The sequence below is a fragment of the Elgaria multicarinata genome, chromosome 3 (assembly GCF_023053635.1).
Source record: "Elgaria multicarinata webbii isolate HBS135686 ecotype San Diego chromosome 3, rElgMul1.1.pri, whole genome shotgun sequence".
Lineage (NCBI taxonomy): Eukaryota > Metazoa > Chordata > Lepidosauria > Squamata > Anguidae > Elgaria > Elgaria multicarinata.
In genome coordinates this window covers 85,018,585-85,042,133 of record NC_086173.1, presented here as the reverse complement: position 1 = coordinate 85,042,133, position 23,549 = coordinate 85,018,585, and positions in this window count along the sequence as shown.

The window sequence follows — 23,549 nt, the reverse complement described above, 5'->3', positions numbered from 1 at the left end:
GGCCGCATGGCTCAGAGTGGATGAGTAGGGTTGGCCCAAAGGTAAGCCTCATCTCCCTAGCTCGGCCATGGGGCTCAAAGCTGGGAGCCGAGAGATGTTACTGAGAATGTCCTCTCCTTTCAGCACAATAATCCTACAATTAACAACTTGCTTACTCTCTGTGTGTGTTCTTTTATTCTTCATTTGATCATTGCTGCAGCTCAATTTTCAATCCAAGACATGTCTACTCAGAAGTAAAGTCTATTGCATGCAATGAGTCTCACTTCCATGCACTAATTTGAAGGTGTGTGTGTATTTTGTTGTAGTTGTCTCTGGAAGTGCTATGTATTTAGGGACCATGGCTAAGGATTTACATACATTTGGCCATAATTTGCACAAATTTATATTTATAAAAATAAAATTTAAAAACAAAACAAAATGGGAAAAGTACCCAGATTTCAGGAAAAAACGCATCTCGGCTCAAAAATGCAAGCTGAGCCAGATGTGCCGCTGAAATTAGGCAAGCCCAAAAGGGCTGGATTTCCCAGCAACAGACTTTAACCCTTCACTCCCTGCTCATTATGTTGGGAACTCCACATTTCAGTTCTCTACTAAGCATTTCCAGAAATGTCCTCTAGTCCACAGTTCGTAAGGGAACATACACATGCTGACTACACCTGCAGTCATATAAGCCACCTGCAAATGTTTTATCAGGTAATTAGGACAGGGACATCATATGCTTTCATTATAATGTGATTCTGCTTTGAGCCATAAAAACAATAAATCTCCATTTCCCCCCATGTGAAAACAACCAATATTCATGTATTTTCCAAAAGGCAGCTGGCACACATGATGCTTTGTTGTTATTGATGATTATTTAAAATTAGACCCGCCAGCAGACTCTCGCAGGACGAAGTAATTCTTCCCTTCAGCCACCTCCTCTCACCTCCCCAATTATCTCTTTACAGAAGAGTCTCAAAAACAAAGAAATGTGTTGCTTTGACAATTTGCTTAGAAGGTTTGTTTGGGAAGAAATGTGAGATTTTCAAAAGCTTTACAAACAAGTGCTTTTGACATTAGAGGGTTAGTGGAAAAGCTTTAGAAACATGCACATTCCAATTCTGATCAAAATAACAATTGAAGAAAATAAGCATGACCTAGGCTGGATCAGAACATCCAACACTGTTCAATAGTGGCCAGCCAGATGCCCCAGCATTTATAACTATGGCAAAGTTGAGGGTAGGCGTGGCTGGGGGCTGAGGGTTCACACCCCAGCAGGGACCCAGTGACAAGAGCCACCTGGACTTGCTTCCCCTTTTCATTATTGCAGCCTGCTTGTTCACCTTCCTCTCACTCTGGACCAGACAATGGTGGTAGCGAGGAGGAGGAGGACCAGGGGATGCCACTGTGTTCTTCTTCCCTGGCTCTCTGCCTGTCAAGCATACAGGTGGTAACAATGATAAGAAAGCGGATGAGAAGCAAGAGCAGCTGGTCACAATGGCAATAACAAGGAAGGCTTACTAAGTCAGGAGGCCCACTGAGGGTGTCTTGTCCAGGGGCTCTTAGAAACCTGGAGGTGGCACTGGTCTGAACTAACAGCAATTGATGTCTGTATTTTCTATGGATTTCTCTAATGAGTAACTTTTGATTTCCTCCAACCATGATGTAATATTCACAATGTATCCTCAACTGACTTATTTATTACATTTCTATAGCACCCAATAGCCAAAGCTCTCTAGATGATAATTTAGTGGATCACCTAAAATTAATCACTGGTTTTGTTAATATAAGGACTGTCGTGTTTCTCTGTACTTTTGCACTATGCCGCCTCAGGAACCTGCGTGTTTGGCCCAAGGCAAGAGGCAGGTCAAAGTTACAGCCAGCTTTGTATTTTTAGTAATGGAGATCACCCATTGCTACTGCTTTCTAAAATATAAACCGCTACCCACAGAACTCAAAAGTTTGCACATGGACCACCATCGCTACCTTTGTTTATGGGTTTTGATTTGCTGTAGTCATGCTGCCCAGCGACTACCAGTGTATCTTGGGGATTCATAGTCTTCGGTTACTTATTGAAAGAGAAGAGCAACAACTCCCTTGATCTCACAGTTCTTTCTGAAGATGTAACCAGAAGCTTCTCAGGGCCAAAATAGACTTTCAATGCATATCTAGCTATGTCTTTTTCTATATTTTTACTCATGTGGAATCCAGATAGGGATCCTAGGATGGTGGATAGAAGGGCTTTAGGGTGGAGAATGTGCTTTCTGCACCCATTTTAGAGTTAAAAAGATGTAGCTGCTAGATATGGAATTAAAGTCATGTCTGCTTAGATTGTCAAACAGAATAGAGGACAAATAGAACCAATAGTTAGACTAGTAACTCTTGACATACTCCCCTCCCCCACACCCCAGGATAAGTAACTATCTAAACAGAAAATATGGCTGTATATGGCTTGGGCACATATTCAGAGTCCAGAGTTCCTGCACATACAAGTGAACTACAAATGACACAGTCAAGACATTTTGATGCGTTAGGCAGAGCAGTAAATAGTGACTGTTCCCCCAAGTCAAGTCTTTACATGTGTATACATACAAGTGTTCTTCTGGGTTAGATCTGCTAGGACTGGACAGATTATATGTCGTTATTTCTAGATTCAGATAAGTTAACGTTATTTAAGTGTAGCAAGCTGCTTTCTAATTAGGAGAGAGAGAAATTAATAACCTGTTGGTACACACCAGATTGCTTCATAGAAGTCGGTCATTTTGCTTGCTTATTCAATATAGCACTGATTGCAGACTTGATTAAAATGTATGCTTGCTTGCTTAATGCAAGATAAGTGTACTTACACTCATCTCTCAAATGGTTGAGCCTGAGTCAGCTGTCTGGGAGAAGAGCAAGGGAAGCTGGGACTGCATATAACACTGAGGAAGTGTATGCTGAGCATTTCCAGGAAAAGCACAGCTGCCTTAAACAGTGACAGTGCAATTGTGGGGCTTTGGGTTTTTGGACATAAAAATCACATCATGCCTTTCTACAACTCCCATAGATATAGCCCAAGTGTTTAGCCTCCCATAGGTGTAGCCTATGGATATGACTCAAAGTGTGTGTGTGTGTGTGTGTGTGTGTGTGTGTGTGTGTGTATTAGTTATGTGCATGCCACCTTCATTTCATTTTTATATGATCACCAACTGGTGCTAATTGTCCATGGCTTTAGGATTAAAATAGGGTTCCCCCTCTCCCCACTCTTCCCATTCCAATAATGTAGTCCAATAAATTATATCTTTGCATACTCCAAACACAGGGAAGGGAAGACAAAGAACCATTCTTGTTCTTCTTTGCCAAAAGCCAATCACAACTGAGGGTGAGTGGGAAAGTTGTGGCTGCAGTTGTGCTGGAGGTGTTGAAAGGGCTATAAGGCATTTTCTATGGGTGCTGGTAGCAAATAGCTTCAGCCATAATTCCCACAGAGAGATACCTTATAGCCCATTCAGCAAAAAGCTTCTGAATCCATGGAGGCTCATTCATAGACAGTAGTGTGAACTAGTTCTACCATTATTCAACATTACTTTGTCACTGCACATACTTTCTCACTCTTCATGCTGACACAATTGGTTATAAGACTAGATATGAACATCTCCAGTGGCAGCACATAATTTGTCCTGGTGCACCAGCAGAAGCATAGCACCTGTCATTGGTGCTTTCAGTTGCATCTGAACCATGTTCACTTATCAATCTTGAAAACATCTGTGTTGGTTGTGGGCACTTAAGTCTTTATTGGTTCACTCTTTAAGTCAGCCTTGTATTTAACAAGTTGCTTGGCTGCTCTGGGTGATACGGGATCAACCACGGGTGCAACAAGAAGCTAGTGTTTCCTAAAGTAACCCTGGAAAGTTGCTGAAACTCTTGTCTGTGAGCTCTACTAACCCGGTCCATGTCAGAAACAAGCATTTCAGTTCATTTTTGGGTTGCATTAGGAACTACTAGCTTCCTATTTCACTAGCACTGGGTCCTGCTGGTGCATCATTGGATACTACTCATGGAATTCCATACACACGAGTGAGCAGGCCAATAGAGGAGGGATGGATTAGTTCATGGCTTCTCTGTCAGCCAGCTGGTTTCTATGCTGGCTATAGAGGAAGGGAAGTCCCAGAGGTGCAGTGTGCAGGTGATGGAGAGATGGGGTGATCTGTACCTTCTCTGCCAGCCTGCATGGTAGACGTTTTTATTTGTTTTTTAACTAGGCTACTAAGAGGCTTCAGTTCCTCCATGGCCAACATAGTAATGCATGCTACTGTCTTCTTAGCAGACTAATTGACATTTTTTAAAAAAATAAATGAAGGCTAGTAACTTCGGGGGCATATTTACAAGCCAGCCTTAAGTATCTAAATGATATGTGGAACAAAGTTAGATATTATACCACTAGATCTTACTGTTGAAAAGAATCCAAAAATATAAATATTGACTTAACTATGGTGGCATTGTAGCAGGCCAGCTATGTTTATTTGGTCAAAATCTTGATTCTAGTATCGATATAGGGCTGTATGAGGATTTAATCTTTGCTCACAAAACACGTGAGCGTGAGCTCGTGTCTGGATTCTATTTGCGCAACATTCCAGTTCAATTTTGCACAGATTTCCTAATTTGCACAAATGACCCCTGTAGACTGAATCGTCCTGACTTTACTCTATAGAGGAAAGCTGCACGAATTTCACAATCAATCACTGCTCAGTTTGCAGAATTTCCCCATTTCCTCAGAGCAAGCCGTGATCACAAACAGGGCATGAAACAAACATCGCACCTACTTCTATACCAGTAGTTTAGCTATAAATGGATAAGTGGCAGGTATAAATTGGGAAAGTGAATTCTTTTATGCACTGTATCAATGGAAACTGTGTACATTAAAAGCACCAGTCAGTCAGGTGAAGCTATAGATGTCAAAGCTCAATACTATGTTCTAGTTAATCTGTTACTTAAAAGGAAATAAAACTAATGAACACTTCATTAAAGAATATGATAAGCTTTAATACACAGAATAAGGATATGAAATCCAATAAACAAATTAAGTTGTTAGTTCTGGTTGAACACAAATGCTTATTAATTTACCTTGACACTGAGCCCATCAGAATAATTAAAGCAGGGTTTCTTTCTACAAGTCATATTGGAAAGGTATGAACACAGAGAGTTTTCTATGGATTGTCTTTTACTTAGTCTGATAAGCAGTTTCAGACACAAATGTCAGCATTAACACCCAGGTTCTGATATAGATACTGGAGCGGATGCAGCGTCTTTGCTCTGCCAGTAAAAAAAATACCGGTGGCAGAATGCGACGTACACATCTTCTTTTCCCCTCCTGCAGCCTCCCATCTTCTCCGGAGGGTTGGGGGACATCCCCCTGAGATTTGGAGGATGCATGTGGATCTACAGGAGGCAAGAAAGAATGCAGAAATCCATTTTGCCAGTGGTATCCTGCTGGTGGAGCAAGGGTGATAGATCCAACCCATAGTCACATTGAACAGGGCAGACACAGCCAGCATTGACACAAGCAGGATGCTCATTCTCATTGCACATCCTCATGACTTTGCACAAATGGGGCCACTTCAGATGCCTCTTCTTTGAATGCACATCACAGTACAGATGAGCATCTGAATGCAGTCTACACATCTGGTTCTCATGGCGCCATTCTGCCTTGCATTCCAGGTTATCTAGGAGAATTTCTAAAACTAATTTCTGAACCTGAGCATGCCCAGTTTGACACAGATTTTAGTTTCTTCCATTTATTTGCATCTTTCCATTCCTCACTATCATAGTGGGCATGTATACAGACTGATAAACATTGCAAAAAACAAAAAAGCAACCTTGATACGATAAGACATATTATTGCATCAAGATTCTGCTATATGGTGTGGTGCTTTACTGTGTTATGCTGTACATATGCTTCTGTGCATTGGTAAAACACTACACACACAAAAACGGGATACAATCATATATGCAATTGCATCAAGATTGCTCTCTTGTAGTGTTTTATCCATATGAATGGTTGCATCAGTAAAGTAAGGCAGGGTGGGGGAACACAAATGAAAAGAAACTGAAAATAATGGCAAAAGTACAACACTTTGTCCAGAAATAGAACATGGAACCACAGAAAAATTCAAAAGCATTTGTTCCATTTTGGAAATAAGAATAACTCAGAATTCCAGGATCTAGGGAGAATTTGGATTAAAAATTCAGAAACACTCCAAATATATGATTTCTCCACTACTGATTGCAATTAGTGATGGGAAAACTTGTTGCAGTGCTCAAGTTCCCAGGCAGGGAAGAACAGAGGCATCTCAGTGAGATGACTTAATGACAACATTAGTTAAATCTCATTTGGATTGCTAGGTAAGTAGAAAACAGTTTCAGTAGCAAACTCCCATGATGGTGCTAGTGAACAAATAATGAGCCAGGCCAAGTTTTTACTGGGGCTTGGCCTCAGCTCATATTCAGCTTGGGGGAGGCCATTATTTCCAAACTTCAACACCATCACTAATTATAATATGACACAATCGAGCTAGAGTTAAGCCCTTTTTACTTCCCATAGATGTCAGCTGGTGAGTTGTACACATGCTTAAGTCTTTACCACTTAACTTTGTCTGGGATTGTGCCTTATATTTTAAAAGTCCATCTCATTCTTTGCAAAAATGATATACAACATTATTTCATGGCTAACAACTCTGGAAGATAACAACTCTGGACTCCAGCACTGTCCAATTGGAAGGCAGGCAAAGGTCGCAGGCAGTCTTCATAAGATTTCTTAATACTATTATGGCTGAGCTAGTGAACAAGAAAAAGGGAAAATGTCACTCTTGACAGCAACATATGTTCAGCTCCAGGCTCCTGTTTTCAAAACCATCTTGTGCTTCTCATGCAGAACAAAAATTGGCTTTTTTATACTTCTTGAGCATGGAAAGTTAATCAGTACTGCCCACTGAGATTTTATGGCAGAGATGCTCACAGGTCCTGTTTCCATTTCTTAAAAGGAACTGGGTGAAGTGGGTACTTCTTGGTCTGGAAGCATCATACATAAATGTTCTATTTGATTTTCTCACAAAGAAAGGAAATACCATTTAAGAAGATTTCATTCAGTTGTTTTTCTGTCCTCCCTGCCTCCCCCCCCATTCATAAGAATAGGGAAAGAATTGTATCAGGAGAACCAAGAGCAACACAACTGCTTAGTTGGACTGTGCATATGACATGTGTAAGCTTTAGAGGGGGAAAACCCAGTCTCCATAGTAGTCATTCAGTGGAAGACATTAATGTGCATAAAAGACAGCCTGAAGAAGGCCCAACCTGCGTTCTTATAACGAAATCAAGCCTGGGGAGTGATGAGTTTTCACTGGAAGTTTCATTGGGCACTGAGGTCTTCCTGGTTGCTGGCTAAAATTGCAGTGCTACTCATAAAAGAAGGCTAGGATGAGAAGTGGATTACTCTTCGGGGAAGACATTGCAAGCTGACAATCACTTTCTCAACAGCCATCGGCAGAAGCTGGAAGAACAAGCTGAAATCCTACCCAGAAGAGCAAGCTGAAATCCTGACTTTGCTGAGATTTTAAAATTCCAGGTTGGCACCCTGGACAGCATGTGCCAGAATGGATGATAGACTTCTCAGAAGGAAGAAAGCCCAAGACTAACTAGCTTACTGCAGCTGTCCACTTGCAAGAAACATGGCAGATTTTGAGACATCTGGGATGAAAGGAGTTGTCCTTCACTGTTGTAACCTTGTTCTCTTTCACTTACTGTGTTGAAGTGCACATATGTGAATTAAAACCATCACAATTTATGAACCTGGCCCATTGGATGGCCAAGGGTTGCATAGGCACAGTAAAAAGAAAACACTACCTACCACATCTCTTATGATTATTTATTTATTTATTTATTTATTTATTTATTTATTTATATAGCACCATCAGTGTACATGGTGCTGTACAGAGTAAAACAGTAAGTAGCAAGACCCTGCCGCATAGGCTTACATTCTAATAAAATCATAATAAAACAATAAGGAGGGGAAGAGAATGCAAACAGGCACTGGGTAGGGTAAAACTAACAGTATAAAGTCAGAACAAAATCAAGTTTTAAAAGCTTTAGGAAAAAGAAAAGTTTTTAGCTGAGCTTTAAAAGCTGTGGTTGAACTTGTAGTTCTCAAATGTTCTGGAAGAGCGTTCCAGGCATAAGGGGCAGCAGAAGAAAATGGACGAAGCCGAGCAAGGGAAGTAGAGACCCTTGGGCAGGCGAGAAACATGGCATCAGAGGAGCGAAGAGCACGAGCGGGGCAATAGTGTGAGATGAGAGAGGAGAGATAGGAAGGAGCTAGACCGTGAAAAGCTTTGAAGGTCAACAGGAGAAGTTTATATTGGATTCTGAAGTGAATTGGGAGCCAATGAAGAGATTTCAGAAGTGGAGTTACATGGTCAGAGCGGCGAGCCAAGAAGATGATCTTAGCAGCAGAGTGGTGAACAGAAACCAACGGACTGATGTGAGAAGAAGGAAGGCCAGTGTTACAGTGAATGTCCAAAGCTGGACGAATGTTGACTTTCTCCAAATCTTGGCCATAGATGGTAACAAATACATAAATGCTTGTACTAAACGCACCCAAAATGTTCTAAACCCTGAATAGATCAATGTAGTAGGAAAAGTGTTTCTGCAGGTACTGTATCCATGATTGATGCCTCCCTCTTTGATGTGTAAGCCTGGGAACATATGAGATGGATGTTCAACTCAGGACTTAGCTAGACCTAAGGTTTATCCCGGGATCGTCCCGGGGTCATCCCTGTTCATGTAAATGACACACGGGATATCCTGGGAACAGGCAGGGACAACCCTGGGACAATCCTGGGATAAACCTTAGGTCTAAAAAACCCAACCAACCTAAAGATGAACAGATTGCATAGAAATTTATTATATTTCAAATAAATGTTATAAACATTATTCATGGACCCCGAGCAATGCTAGTTTATAATATTTTAGTTTATAATATCAGCTAGTTTATAATATTTTAAGATGCTCAATTAATGTCTCTAGGGGTTTAGAGATTATTTTACAATTTTACTTTGTCATTGATGCCCATAATGATTATACTATGGTTAATGTAACCAAACCAAATCTGTTCATTTGAAAACCATAACTTCTCAGTCATACCCAAAAGAGTGGATTCTCATTTGAAGGTAATACTGTTAAATGTGGGTTGTAGTTGTTTAGTTTTGATCCCTTTCCTACCAGGAATATCTGGCTCTCTGGCTGTTCTTTGTTTCTGCTATATGACAAATGTTGAAAGAAGCATCTTCCACCCCCACCCCCACCGCCTGCTGCCCCACTTCATTTTACATGCAAGAGATGTCCAGTGCCAAAATCAGGAAAGTATTGGTGACAAGCTATTTAGCCTGCAAAAATATCAAACCATGTGTCACTTGCTGTTAGTAGCATGTGCTATCAAATGACCCACTGGCTGAAAAACAATTCATAATCAGCTTTTCAACTGTGAAATGAAAATGAGCTTTTATAGATATTATTTCTGTGATATATTTTAAGAACAAAAGGCATGCTTTGTTTAGTGTTTTGATGCATTGTAATGGCTTTGAGAATGAATCTCCAAGTAAAAAGAAGAAAAAAGAAGAAAAGAAATCTAAACTGTAATGTGAAATTGCTGTAAAGCAATTTGAGTGTAACATTGCATGTTCTTGTTCTCTCTCTCTCTCTCTCTCTCTCTCTCTCTCTCTCTCTCTCTCTCTCTCTCTCACACACACACACACACACACACACACACACACACACACACACCCAATCCTAAACACACTTATCTGGGAAGAAGCTTAACTGAACAGAGTAGGGCTTACTTCTGAGTAAATATGCATAGGATCAGGCATGAAGCTGCATAAGCACTCTGAAAATCCCTAAAAGACAGTAACACAGAAGCAGGTAACGACTAGTTCTCTGTGGCCCCAGACAGCACAACTAGATCTAATGGGCTTAAGTTAGAGGAGGATAGTTTTAGGTTGAACATTGGGCAAAACATCTTGATGGTATGAGCAGTTCAATAATGGAACCTATTAGCTGTTTATTGAAGAGATTTATAAGCTGCCTGAGGAATGGGTCTTCAAGCCCCAGACATCTGTTGGAGATATTCTAGCTCAGGATTTCCTGAAAGAGCAGGAGATTGCCCTAGGTGTCCTACAAGCCTCTATGATCCCATAACTTAGGGTGACCATATGCAAAAGAAGACAGGGCTCCTGTATCTTTAACAGTTGTACAGAAATGGGAATTTCAGCAGGTATGCATGCAGCACCTGGTGAAATTCCCTGTTTATCACAACAGTTAAAGCTGCAGGAACCTTACCCTCTTATGTGGTCATTTTAGGCAAGGTGCTAGGGTGATTCCAACAAGGATACAAAATATAAACTGCGTACGTAGAGAGACATCATGGTGGAGCTTCTTAGTAACAGACAGATCTGGTAATTTCTTAAACATATGATAAATTTTAACTATGTGAACACTGCTGTGGTATGTAGCTAGACTGGGGACTCTGTTCTATGATTATGAGGTAAATCTCAAATAACCAAAAAAGGTTGAAAGGCTTTGTTCAATATTTTGAATCTTCTCTAATGACTCTCCAAAATATGTCAGAGTGATAGTAAACTATGGCAATATATGTGTGTCAGTGTTAATGGTGGGAAAAGCTAAACAACTTCAACATCTCTGTGCACTGTTTTTCACACTTACAGACCCAAAGACATGAATAGGGTGACTGGATGTATCCTGTTCTCAGGCAGCTTCATTTCTCTTTACATTAGTCAAGGGAACAAGAAAACTGTTTCATTTTCAGACGCAATAGTTCAAATGACCCCAAGGGCAGCTAAACATCATAGGATCCAATGTTCTTTGTTCTAAGAGAGTGCAATGCCCTTAGGCAATGTTTTTAGATATTTCTGTTATTGGTAAACTGGTGTGTGCCCTGTAAAGTTATTATTTGGCACTTTTGGGCTACATTGCTTGGTTGATCCATAATCAATTGCACACAGTAACTGTCATCCAAGCAATCCTGTGCGCACACACACACACACACACACACACACACACACAGAGAGAGAGAGAGAGAGAGAGAGAGAGAGACAGAGACAGAGACAGAGACAGAGACAGAGACAGAGAGATTTCTCCATCCTCTTCAGTGGATGGGATAACTCCATGTGTCCCTTTGCCTGTATGGACTGGGCCTGCTTGCTTCATTGAAATGAATGGGGAAAGTTGGCTCAGTAGAATTTCTAGGTTAGACAAGTGATTTCCAACTTTTTAAGGGGAAATGATGGTTTTACCCTTCTGTAAAAAGAAAGAGATTACCATGCAATACTACACATGTCTACTCCTGAGGAAGCTCTATTGAGTCCAGTGGGACTTGCTCCCAGAAAAGTGTATATAGGACTGCAGCCTAAATGTCATCCAAATGTGATGCTGCTGCAACTTGGTTCTGTTTATGATCAAATAAAGTTGGGGATAGGGGTAGGTTTGGTTTTGCCATCCCTCCAGACACTTCCCAAATCTGCATAAGAATGAAGGTGGTGGGTAAGTCATAAGCCCTCTATTAAGAGGGAAAGGATATGGTTGAGCTTTTCCACCTCCGAAGTTCATAATCTCACTTATTATTTCTCATCATGCTTTTATCTCCACAATGAAAGATGCTTCTACTTCTCTCTTAAATTATCTTCATGTGAAGCTTAACAAAAAATGGTGCCTGCCTGCATGTAAGTACCAAACTAGAAATTTGACAAAAGTGAGGTTGCTGCTCAAAACAGCCATCACATCTAATTCCCATTCTGACTGTGCTATATGAATGTACCTTGTACTGTGATATCACAGTGTCTTCCTATATATGCTCCACATAGTGGATGCTGCTGATAAGAGGTGGGCAAAACTCCGACATCACATAGTATTCTACTATATCTAGTATTCTATTGTGACATTCTATATTCTATATCTATTCTATATCTAGTATTCTATTGTGCCATCACATAACATTCTACTATAATACATTGAGGCAATCATTTTTGGTGATAGCTGCACATTTTTCATAAAGCCACATTTGGTTGTAGTACTGGGTAATTTATTTTTAAAGTATATATAAAATAAGCTTTGGGGCCAATTGCACACAGTATTAATTTTGATTTAATTTATACTTGCACATATAATCCCTTTATTTTTTGGAGAAATCTGTATGCTAATGGTACAGCAGGAGCTCTGATTTTTGTTCTTAAATGACAGCTGAGCTTTTTCCACAAATCAGATCCTGAACTGAGCTGTGTGAAACTCTTCAAAAATTCGTCCCTCAGCTACTTTGGAAAGCAAGCCCTTAATAGAATCAAGATAGTTTTGGGACACATAACTTTTAATTTCTTGAGTTTAGATGATCAAACTTGTTTTAAGAAGTCATATTAACAGTGTTAAGCAGCTTTTTCTCCTGACACTTCCCTGATCTGCTTTTGAGGGTAAAATATTCCAGTCAGAAACTTCGATGTTCAAACAATGGCATGTGAAATATAAAACTGATGTGTTTCATTATGGTCATTTCCACCTAGTCTGAAAGCAATATGAATTCAATTACAATTCTCCTGTGACAATAAACTTGTGGACTAAATTTTAATTGTTCCAACATTGTTGTGTAATTTGCATTTGTATTGCAGTGACAACTCTAATAAGAGATTTATCATATTAGATAAAACAAGAGGAGAATTTTAGAGAAGTAGCTCTTTGTCTTTGCAGATGATGACAGTTTTCAACTAAGTCTAGCTACTTCTTCATTTTGCATGCATTGCCGGCCTAGTTAGACATTTCCATCCACTGAAGGAAATATTTCTGTGTTTCGAATTTAGGTAGGGCTACCTTTAAATTTAATCCAAATGTTCCCATTGATGAACTGGTGAATTCCACTCACACCCATGTGATCAGAACATGTAATGGTAACAATGTAGCTTAAGAATTAATAGTGTTACATTATGCAAAATGTTGCTGATCTTTCACATTATTTACCATGCTTTAAGGGCCCATTCATACTATTAAGTGGCTAGTCCTCCAAGGATGACTATTTAATGCACTTTAAACATTCACAGTATGCATTATACAATACAGGATTTTCATTGAGTCCACTGCAGGAGGTAATTTGAAAACATTTTCCATGGCCTGCGCTGGACATATCTTTAAAGCACTTTATAAAACCTGTAAGTGTGAATGTGCATCATCCTGCCATGTATGTACCCAAATATCCAAAACACACATCATATATTTCAACAATTTACCAATTGCAAGGCTGTCAACTACAGTTTACCAACAGCAGGATCTTAATTCATCATCTCAATATACGATTCTTTTCAAAATGGCTTGTAGTGTCAGAACTCTTTAGAGTTATGTCCTCAAAAATATTCCATGGATGCAAGCCATTTTTGAGATCTGGGCTTTCTGTTCTTACAATAAAGAATGTAGTTGAAATATTTCAATTGAATTCAGTTTGTGGGTCACAGGCTTTTGGAGTAAAGCCGTTCCCATGTGGATTTATCACTGCTGTCAAGGCATATGTTGCGCATATAAATGTCAGTGGGATCCATTAGCAGCTGCTGCTCTCCTTTCTGGTAACTTGCCAAGCACATCAGTAGCATGCTGATGGAGTGACAGACAGCGACACTTTAAGTTTCACTGCCTTTTTGTAAAAGGGTGTTTTGGAGAAAAGATACTGGGGATTTGCTAAAGTTATGCAAAAGAATATGAATCAAGCTGCCAGAGCAGCAATGGCACATCATTCAAAATAGCATCAGTAAGTTGGCAAGCTGCCTAACAGGAGAAAACAGTCACAAGTTCACATAGCCATACTTCACAAGGGACATGACTAGAAATGATCAGATTTTTCTTATTCTGTTATTGTACTATGGGTTCATGTAATGTGACAGCATTGCAACAAGCATAGCCAGTGTACAGTCTAAACCGAGGGTTGGATCCTGATTTAAGATGGATTAACTGTGCTAGTGGAAGTGGACTTCTCTGCCCCCACCTTTCCCTGCAGCCCACTGAAAATGCTACACAGTGAGTCAGGAGACATTACTGAATGGGGAGCTGTAGCATAGGAGGGAGAAAGTGGGAACCCCCAACAATGAGTGGAGGGACTCTGCGAGCAGAGCCTTCCTCCTGCGGAAGGCAGATCCTGGATCCAACCCTGAGTGTGTCCCCTAGCATACATCCCAAAATTCACAGCATTGCATCAATGTTCCATTGCAGAAAGTCAGGGTTGTTCAGCAGACAAGATGAAGTGGAACTTCAGCTGTTTCAAAATATGGTGGCCAGGTTATTGATTGGTACTGGCTATTCTGAATGTATCTGACCAGTATTGGCTGCTCCAAATGGATAGGGATGGACAAATCTGTCAGTTTCGTTTTCTCTTGTTTCCCCATTTTTCCAATCCTAAATTTAGATCATCTAAAGCTTTGTGAATTTCTTCAGTCTTAGGTTTGGTTCATCCTGAACTTGGATTTTTTTAAAAAATCATATACATTTGTGTGAACATGTATTTTGTATATATTGTGCCTAATGTACACATTTTTCCAAAAACAATTTTTGTAATACAATGCATTGTTGCACATTATTTTCCCTAATATACTCATTTTTGTACTCTTTTTTTTTTTACTGTTGGACTTTATTGTAAAAAATGGAGAAATGTGAATTTTGAAGGATAACTGAATTTCATTTTGTCTAATGGTTCAAATGTGCCAAATTAGGTCAGTTCACATTAAAATGTAATTTAAATGAATTTGGCCCCATCCCTAATATCTCACTAGTATTAAAAAAGGGTTTCCAATTTGTTACAAGGTACAAGCCATAACGGGCCTGTTCAGAAAACACAGTAAGCCATGGCTGGGCCACTAACCCTTTTGCAGCAAGTGGTTAGTGAGCATGTTTTAAACCACAGCTATGTAGCCACCATGGTTAGCAATGGTTCACATGGCCCACCAAGCCATAATGTTTAGCTCAAAATGCTTAACCACCATGGCTTATTGTGTCATCTGAACAGGGTCAATGCTTGTTTGATTTAGCAAGTCTTACGGAGCTTGAGATCAAAGTATCTGAAGGACCAACTGCTCTCATATGATCCTGCTAATCCATTAAGATCTGCACCAGGCACCTTGCCCTGGGTGCTGCCATCTTCAGAGGCACAATGGATGACTGGTGGACCCAGGATCATTGCGAGCCCCTGGTCTGGAATGCTCTCCATGGGGCCATTCAGCTAGTTCCAACGTGTCCTTTTGGTATCAGATGAAGACATTTTATTCTCCTCTGATTTTAATAGACAATTTTACTTCTACTGGTGTGGCTTTTAGTGCTAATTTAGCTTCGATTTTAGTTGCTGCTCTCTAGCTTTTTTAAAAAAAATTGTTAGTGTAATTTTAAATAAATTTTGATATTAATTATTCTAACTGTTTGTGAGCTATCTTGAGAGCTTTCTCTGAAATGCAGATTAGAAATGCTTTAAATGAATGCATAAATACAACAAAGGGTGTTGCATCAAGATAGAAACCTCAAGATTGAGGTTCCCTCAAGGTTGAAAACAATTGCGGTAAGGGAAACATGACTAACGATTTTAGTCTGACGAATTCCACATTTATGTTTTGTTAAGTTGTTAGGCAGATCAGGTAAATTGCATGAAAGAAAAAATATCCAGTCTAGTCATGACCCCATGCTCTAAGTATATTTGCTGTGTGGTACTGCAGTGATGAACAAACTGCTTTTCTCTTGCTAACAGCATTGTTAATTAAAGCCTTTCTTTGAGCATTTTGGTCTCCTACGATTACTCCATATGATTTCCACTTAGTTCTCAATGATTCAATCCCATTATGAATAGCAGCATTAATTCCTCTTGGTAACAACTGTAATTCCTGTTGAATGTAAAGAAAGAAAACATGTCAAAAGTAGTTATACAAATAATTATTGAAGCTACTTGGAATTGAAAAAAAACCATGAATTAAAGACAAGAATTTATTTATTTATTTATTTTGCAAATGTATCCTATGAGATATGGAAATGATTCAGAACACGAAAGCATCTCTTCATTAAGGCAGACCATGCTGAGTGATGTAACTTCGAGGAACTTGTATTTCTCTCTCTCCAGGGAAAGCCTTTATGAGATTGCACTTTCAGCTGATGCTCTCAACCATTGTAGATGGTCGATATATTATAGGGTGGTATCCAATTGAGTCTCCTCACTGCTGGCAGGAGCTGCTGCCATCAGCGGAACAGAGAGGGCAATTCCACATCCTCCCTGGAAGCAGCATCAACATGTCCTCAAAATCTGTTCTTGAAGATTGGGGGATGCAGGGTGGATTCCATTCAGAGGGCTCATCTACACCACCAAGCAGGATATTCCACTATGAAAGCAGTATATAAAAGGCAGGAGCCACACACTACTGCTTTATAGTGGTATTGAAGTGCATTGACAATTGTTGGGGCCCATTGAGACATACTAACTATCACTTTCATACTGCTATATGCTGCTTGGTGTGATTCCTGCCTTTTATAAACTGCTTTCATAATGGAATATTCTGCTTGGTTTAGATGAGCCCAAAGTCTGGACAAACAAAGAGTTACACATATGTAGCCAACACATATGTTGAGATCATAAGCCATTGCGATTTACATCGTCCATTATGTCAATTTATATAGAGGACAATACAACATAAGTTGCAGTGGACTATGTTCTCAACTGCATTTTAGCTACATATATGTAAGCTTTATATAATAACTCCTTCAGAGACCACTTTCAACCCAGATGCTTCAACAGTTTCCTGGGATCTATAGACTTCCAAAAGATTTGCTGCCTATTGTCAATTCTTGTAGCAAAATCATGCCGTTGGAAGTCACTGCTGAAAAAATCCGAAGCATGTTTGTGAAATCAATTGCAATATCTTGTTGTGGATATAAGCAGCCATTAAATGTGACTTCTGATTTTGTCCATTACATTATAGTTGTCAAATGTTTCTTACAATGCTTGCAGGGGGGTGTGTGTGTGTGTGTGTGTGTGTGTGTGTGTGTGTGTGTGTGTAAAATTGCACCTGTATGTGTTTTGCTATTCTTGAGCTCATCTGGATTATCATTTAATTTTGTGATGGCCTTTTGCTGAAGTAAATAATAACATCACTGAGCACTGAATGTTTACAACTCCTATTCCTCCTGAGATGGATTGTTGATGTCCTTTGGGCATATTCTGCCAATGTTATTTGCTACATGAATTATTCCTTAGACCTCTTATTGTCCTACACAAAATAATAAAATATCATATTCTACCTATTTTTCAGTGTTAATAAAGATAACAGGAGCTCTTGCTGCTTTTGAAGACTAATTTATCGACAAAGGCCCAGTTCATTGTTGTCAATCTAAGAAAAATAAAGCATTTGGCTTTAAAAATTGATTAACAATGGGGTAATTCAGCCATAATTAAACACTTCTATTTCAGTCAATCCTATTGATTTCATTTTCCCGTTGAAATCAATGGGACATATACTGCTTAACTATGGCTACCTGAGCATATCAACTATTTCTCGAAAAGTAATTATCCCAAAGAACCAAGCTTTGGACATAAGCTTTGATCTAGTTATTCTAGAGTAATCTCTTTAGGACTGGAATTGGCCCAAAACTTACAACAGAACCTGCTTATAGTTTTATTGTTAAAAGGAATGAATCAAGGGAATGAAATTGAAAGTACATCTGGACATAATTATCTGATGAAAAGTTCTTCAAGGATAAGAGGTTCATTCCTCACTCACTCCTCAACAACAACAACAACAATAATAATAATACAAACATTTCAGAGTCTGTCTAGGCTTGTATATTATGGCTTGGAACCTAAGATACATTCACTTCAGGAAGTTCACAGAAGGAAAGGTCCTTCTCCCCCTGCCTGCTGCAGCCACTCAGAACTCCAGATTTGGGGTGATTCTTCTCCCTACCTCCATGCTCCATCCCTGATTGTTTAGGTTCCAGAGAAGCTTTGAGGGTGGGGGAGGGTGATTGCAGGGAGGAGGAAACTTTTTCTATGAATGTTCTCGCAGTCTGTCTTGTGTGTTTTCCCACCATGGTTGTGTTTTCCTTTGATTTCCATTCCAAATAAAGTTAGCCTGAGGCCTCCTGAAATTTATTGTATCATGACACCTATTCAAAACCAAACACAGCCTATCTTCTCAATCAGGGATCAAATTATGCCCTTAGGCCTCAGATGTAGCCCTCAAAGTATTACCATCAATTTTATCTGGATTCTGGCAGTCTTAATATTTTAACTAAGTTGGGGCAATTGCCCCCACCCCATTACTCACACAGTTTGTCCTAAGATTATTTTCAGTGGGTGAGATAAAGTTATTGCATGTACAAGTACAAATCATATTTAAGTTCGTATTGATTAGGAATTCTAACTTAGAAGGGGGAAATCTTTTTGTTCATATTATTACATAATCAGAAGTTGGAAACACTGATAATCTACTGTAAATCATCCAATGATCTATTAGTTGGCCCCAATATATCTTCTGCCCATCCATTGCATGAGAGGAAAGGAGAGGAGAGGAGGTGGCAATAGAACACTAGATGCTTTTCTGCTACCTAGAGAAAGTCTTAACTGCTGTGGAGCAAGCAGAGTTTCTGTTGCTAAGAATTACATAGTGGATATAGGCCTAAAGTGGCAATAATGAATGCCAGATTATCCTCTGCCAGTTTCCATCTCTTTGGCAATTACCTAGCAATTCAGGCAGTAATGCTAAGAAATCAGTCACTTGTTAACCAACAACAACCTGCAGTCCACAGATTATGGGAAGGCCAGTGAAAATAGGTGATTCTTCAGAGCCTTCATGAAGATCTGCAAGGAAGGGAGGCATTATGAACCCCTGATAGGAGCTGATCCCAGAGGTGTGGGGCCACTTCTGAAAAGTGCAGGTGTGCTGGTTCTGGAGAAGTCAGTACTTCAATTAACTATTTAAGACTTCAAAGGTTAAAAGCAGCACTTTAAATTGTGCTTAAAAACACACTGGCAACCAATGCATCTGACGTAGTATTGATGTCATACAATCAGACTGCTCAGCTCCCACCAATATCTGAGGGGTTGCATTCTGCATTAACGGAAGTTTTTAAGCTGGCTTCAAGGGAAGCCCTCCATAGTGCAGATCACATAGTCAAGCCTGGATGTCCCTAGACTGTGAATGACTGAGGCAAGATCCTCCTTTTCCAGATAGTGTTGCAGTTGGTGTACCAGCCTAAGCTGGGAAAAAGTCCTCCTGGCCATCACTGCCAGCTGAGCTTCCCCAGTTAGTTCTGAGTCCTGAAGCACACCCAAATAACACACTGCAAACCCATCTAAGACCATATATATTCCTTTGACCAGATTTGTCTGTTTCCCTACCCACAGTATCCCCATAGTACCAGAGTATCTTATCTAGATTAACTCTTTGCTTGTTTGCCCTCATTCATTTCAAAACTGCCCAGTCTCCCTAGGATCATTCAATGGAAACAAGTAGAGCTGAGTGCCATCTGCATACGGATGCTACTTCAGCTCAAATCTCCAAATGACTCCAAATGACTTTCCCCAATGGTTTCATATAGCTATTGAAGAGCATAGGGGAAAGGCTGGAACCCTGCAGCACCCCATAGACCAATGGCCATTGGGGGGGAGCAAAAGTCCCCCCAGCACCACATTCAAAGACTGTTTATCCAGGAAGGACCAGAACCATCATGTGCTTCCTATGCCCAACCCAGACAACCAATTCAGAATACCATGGCTGATGATATCAAAGCCATTGAGAAGCCCAGGAGAACCAACAAAGTCATACTCTCCCCATCCCAAGAGTAAGGCCTCTATGAAGACAACCAAGGCTGTTTCCATCCCAAAGCCAGGACTGCACCTGTACTGGAATGGATACAAATATCCAGCATCATCCAATACTACCTGGAGTTGAAAAGCCTCCACATGCTCCAGCACCTTGCCTAAAAATGTCAGATTTGATGGTAATTATCAGAAACCAATGGATCTAATCTAGGTTTCATCAATAGTTGTCTTGCCACTGCTTCCTTTAATCTAGTGGGGGCTACTCCTATCATTAGCAAGGCATTAATCAACTTCAAGGTCTATATACCCAGTCCATGTCTGGCTGATTTCACAAGCCAAGATCGGTAGGGTCTAGAGAGCAAGCAGTGGCCCTCAGTCACCCAAGCAGTTTATCCAAATCTTCAGGCTGTACATGCTGAAAGGTATCCATGATTACATGACTAAATGGCACTCTGATCACATCTAGTTCTGACTCTGTCAAAACAATGGTATAAATTGGCACAGATATGAATAACTAAGTGTCCAGCAAATTGTTCATAGCAGACTTTTGAGGACTGAAGTTCTTGTGTTCCTGGGCGTACTCCAAAAAGACCCTTCACCACTCAAAAAGGCTCCATTGGATAACACTGAGCAGATGCAATGGTGTGTGTGTGGGGGGGGGGAGTTTGAGTTCTTTGTTGTCAGCACTACTGCAGAATAAGATTTATTCTATTTATTCAATGACTGCTAAATTTCTTCAGAAGTCTGATAAGGGACTTTGTCAAACATCTTTTGGATGTCCTGGTGAACACTTCCTACCAGACCACCCTGTCCACATGCTTATTGCCACTCTCTCAAAGCACTCTAAAAAGGTTAGTCAAACAGAACAACCCTTTGTAGAAGCCACGTTGATTCTTTTTCAGCAGAACATGTCCTTCTTGCTTGATAATTTTATCTTTTAATAATGCTTTCCATCAGTTTACCTGGAAAAGATGAAACGCTAACCAGCCAGGACAACAAGATACCCTTGCATTTGTTTTTATTTCCCAAGTTTGGTACATACAGTACACAGATGCTTTTATCTCGCTTTCATTATTTGTGTGTTTTAATAAGGCATTTCATCAGGAATGAGTGAAAAAATAAAGAACATACTGAACAGGAAAATTATTGTAGCATTTTGGTGACCAGCACAATTTGATCATTGTGTCAAATTCACTAAAATGGAGAGAAGACCCAGCAGTATTGAGAATAGAGTAGCTTTGCATCCATAACTACTTAAGCAGGGTGATCATATGGTCCATATGGACCATATGAAGGAGGACAGGGCTCCTGTATCTTTAACAGTTGTATAGAAAAGGGAATTTAAGCAGGTGTCATTTGTATGCGCACAGCATCTGGTGAAATTGCCTCTTTATCACAACAGTTAAAGCTGCAGGTGCCCTGCCCTCTTTTGTAGAGTGACCAGATACAAAAGAGGGCAGGGCTCTTGCAGCTTTAACTGTTGTGATGAAGAGGGAGTTTCACCAGGTGCTGCATACATACAAATGACACTTGCTGAAATTTCCTTTTCTATACATCTGTTAAAGGTATAGGAGCCCTTTCCTCCTTTCATTATGGTCATCCTACCAGTCACGTCCGAGTATGTTTTGGAGAAAAGAGGTAGTTCTGGAGGTAGTTGGCATTGCACAGGCTTCTAGCCTTCCTCATGATCCCCATGGTGAATTCCCAATCGGAAATGCCTTGTGAGGAGTTGGGGGAGAGGAGACTTCCGGGCCTGATTATATTCCTGTTGATATGATCGGGGACACGATAAAATCTGGAACTCTGTTGAAAGTCAGATTCTAAACAACCTTCCTCCTGGGACTTTAGGCTGACCCTAAACTGATATGTTTTGGCTTATACATGCACAGCTTACACAGACTTCAAGCTGCTTTGCATAGCCCAACCACTATAAAATCATGCATGCAATTTATAGGCTGCCCTATAGCAGAAGTTCTCTGGGTAGCTTACAGAATAATAATAAAAAAAACAAGTTAAAATAATCACAAAAAAATTCAATAAATTGCAGCAGATAAAACACAACATCTATTAGGAAAGAATGGCTAGTAGGTAAAAAAAATCATTTATTTAAAATGGAAAGCTCATAAAATTCATCTGGCTTGAATATTGGGAGAAAGACTCAATAGCCAAGATGTTCCATTTTCCATGTAATTAAGAGGTTGAAATAAAAGCCATCTGTAATCTACTCTAAACAGTGCTAGGAGTGGCATTGCTTGAACACTGTACTAATTGCCTTTATTTCTAGACGTTTATATCATGGAAGATTTCCTAAGTATATTAATCAGAAATTTGCAAGATACTCTGCAAGCATCATATATGACATATAGACTACAGATCCACATATGTTCCAGCTCATTAAGCATGCATCCTTCTTGATCACTGAAGGAAGATAATTATGCGTGGTTGAGAGAGAAAAAGTGATTGCAGAGTTCAAATTATTTCTAGGCTTCTAGGCTTGCACATGACTATCTTGGACTTTACACACTTTCAACAGATGTTAGCATTTTGTGTTTCCACTAGAGCTATGCAAGAAGATGATGGCCTTTGCTAGACCTACAGGTATTCCAGGACAGAGGAGGGGTGATCTCGTGTTGTCAATCCCGCCCTCGTTCACACTTAAGGCGAGGAGACTCAAGAAGAGAGCCGTCACGCCCCCATTTTTTAACTTTTACAGGGGACGCTGAGCACGAATGGGCACAGCGCTCCTGGCAAGTGCTGCACCCCATGTGCAGCTCCTGGCTCTGCACGTGTAATTGCGCAGAGCTGGGAAAAGCCACAAAAACGGGCCACATGCTCACGGGAAAAAGTGGGCTTGAAGGGGTAGGCTATATCCCAGGGCCAGGGAGGGTTGATCCCTGCCTGATCCCGAGATCCCCTGTGCATCATCTGGATGCACAGGGACGATCCCAGGTATCACCCCGGGATATAGCCTGGTCTAGCAAAGGCCGATGTCTCTTAGAAAGTGTGCTTTCATCTCAGTGAAAAGCCTTTTCCTTGTAGGCAATGATTTTTATAGGGATGGGCTGATCCATTCCTGCCCAATTATTTATTTACTTATTTATTTAAAACATGTATATCCCGCCCTATATCATTAAGATCTCAGAGTGGCATACAGATAAAAGCATACAGTATAAAACAATAAATATGCACAGTTAAAAACAGATTAAACCATGAACAAGTTAAAACAATATATAATTTAAAAGCAGTAAAAGCAATTAAAACAGTTAAAACAATGTGCCAGTGAGTTTAACCACTGGTTAAATGGACCTGTTAAAATGGACTAATCTGGAGAGTGTCCATTGGACATTCTAAAAATTACTCTGTTGAACATTCAGACTCATTCTGAATGGCTGAGGCTTCTACTCAGAGTAGAACCATAGAACCATAGAATCATAGAATAGTAGAGTTGAAAGGGGCTTATAAGGCCATTGAGTCCAACCCCTGCCCAATGCAGGAATCCACCCTAAAGCATCCCTGACAGATGGTTGTCCAGCTGCCTCTTGAAGGCCTCTAGTGTGGGAGAGCCGACGACCTCCCTAGGTAACTGGTTCCATTGTCATACTGCTCTACTTCAGAGTAGGCCCACTGAAATGAAGTGGATTTAAATGAGTCATGACTACCTAAATTCCATTCATTTTAGTGGGTCTACGCTAAGTTTGTTTATTTA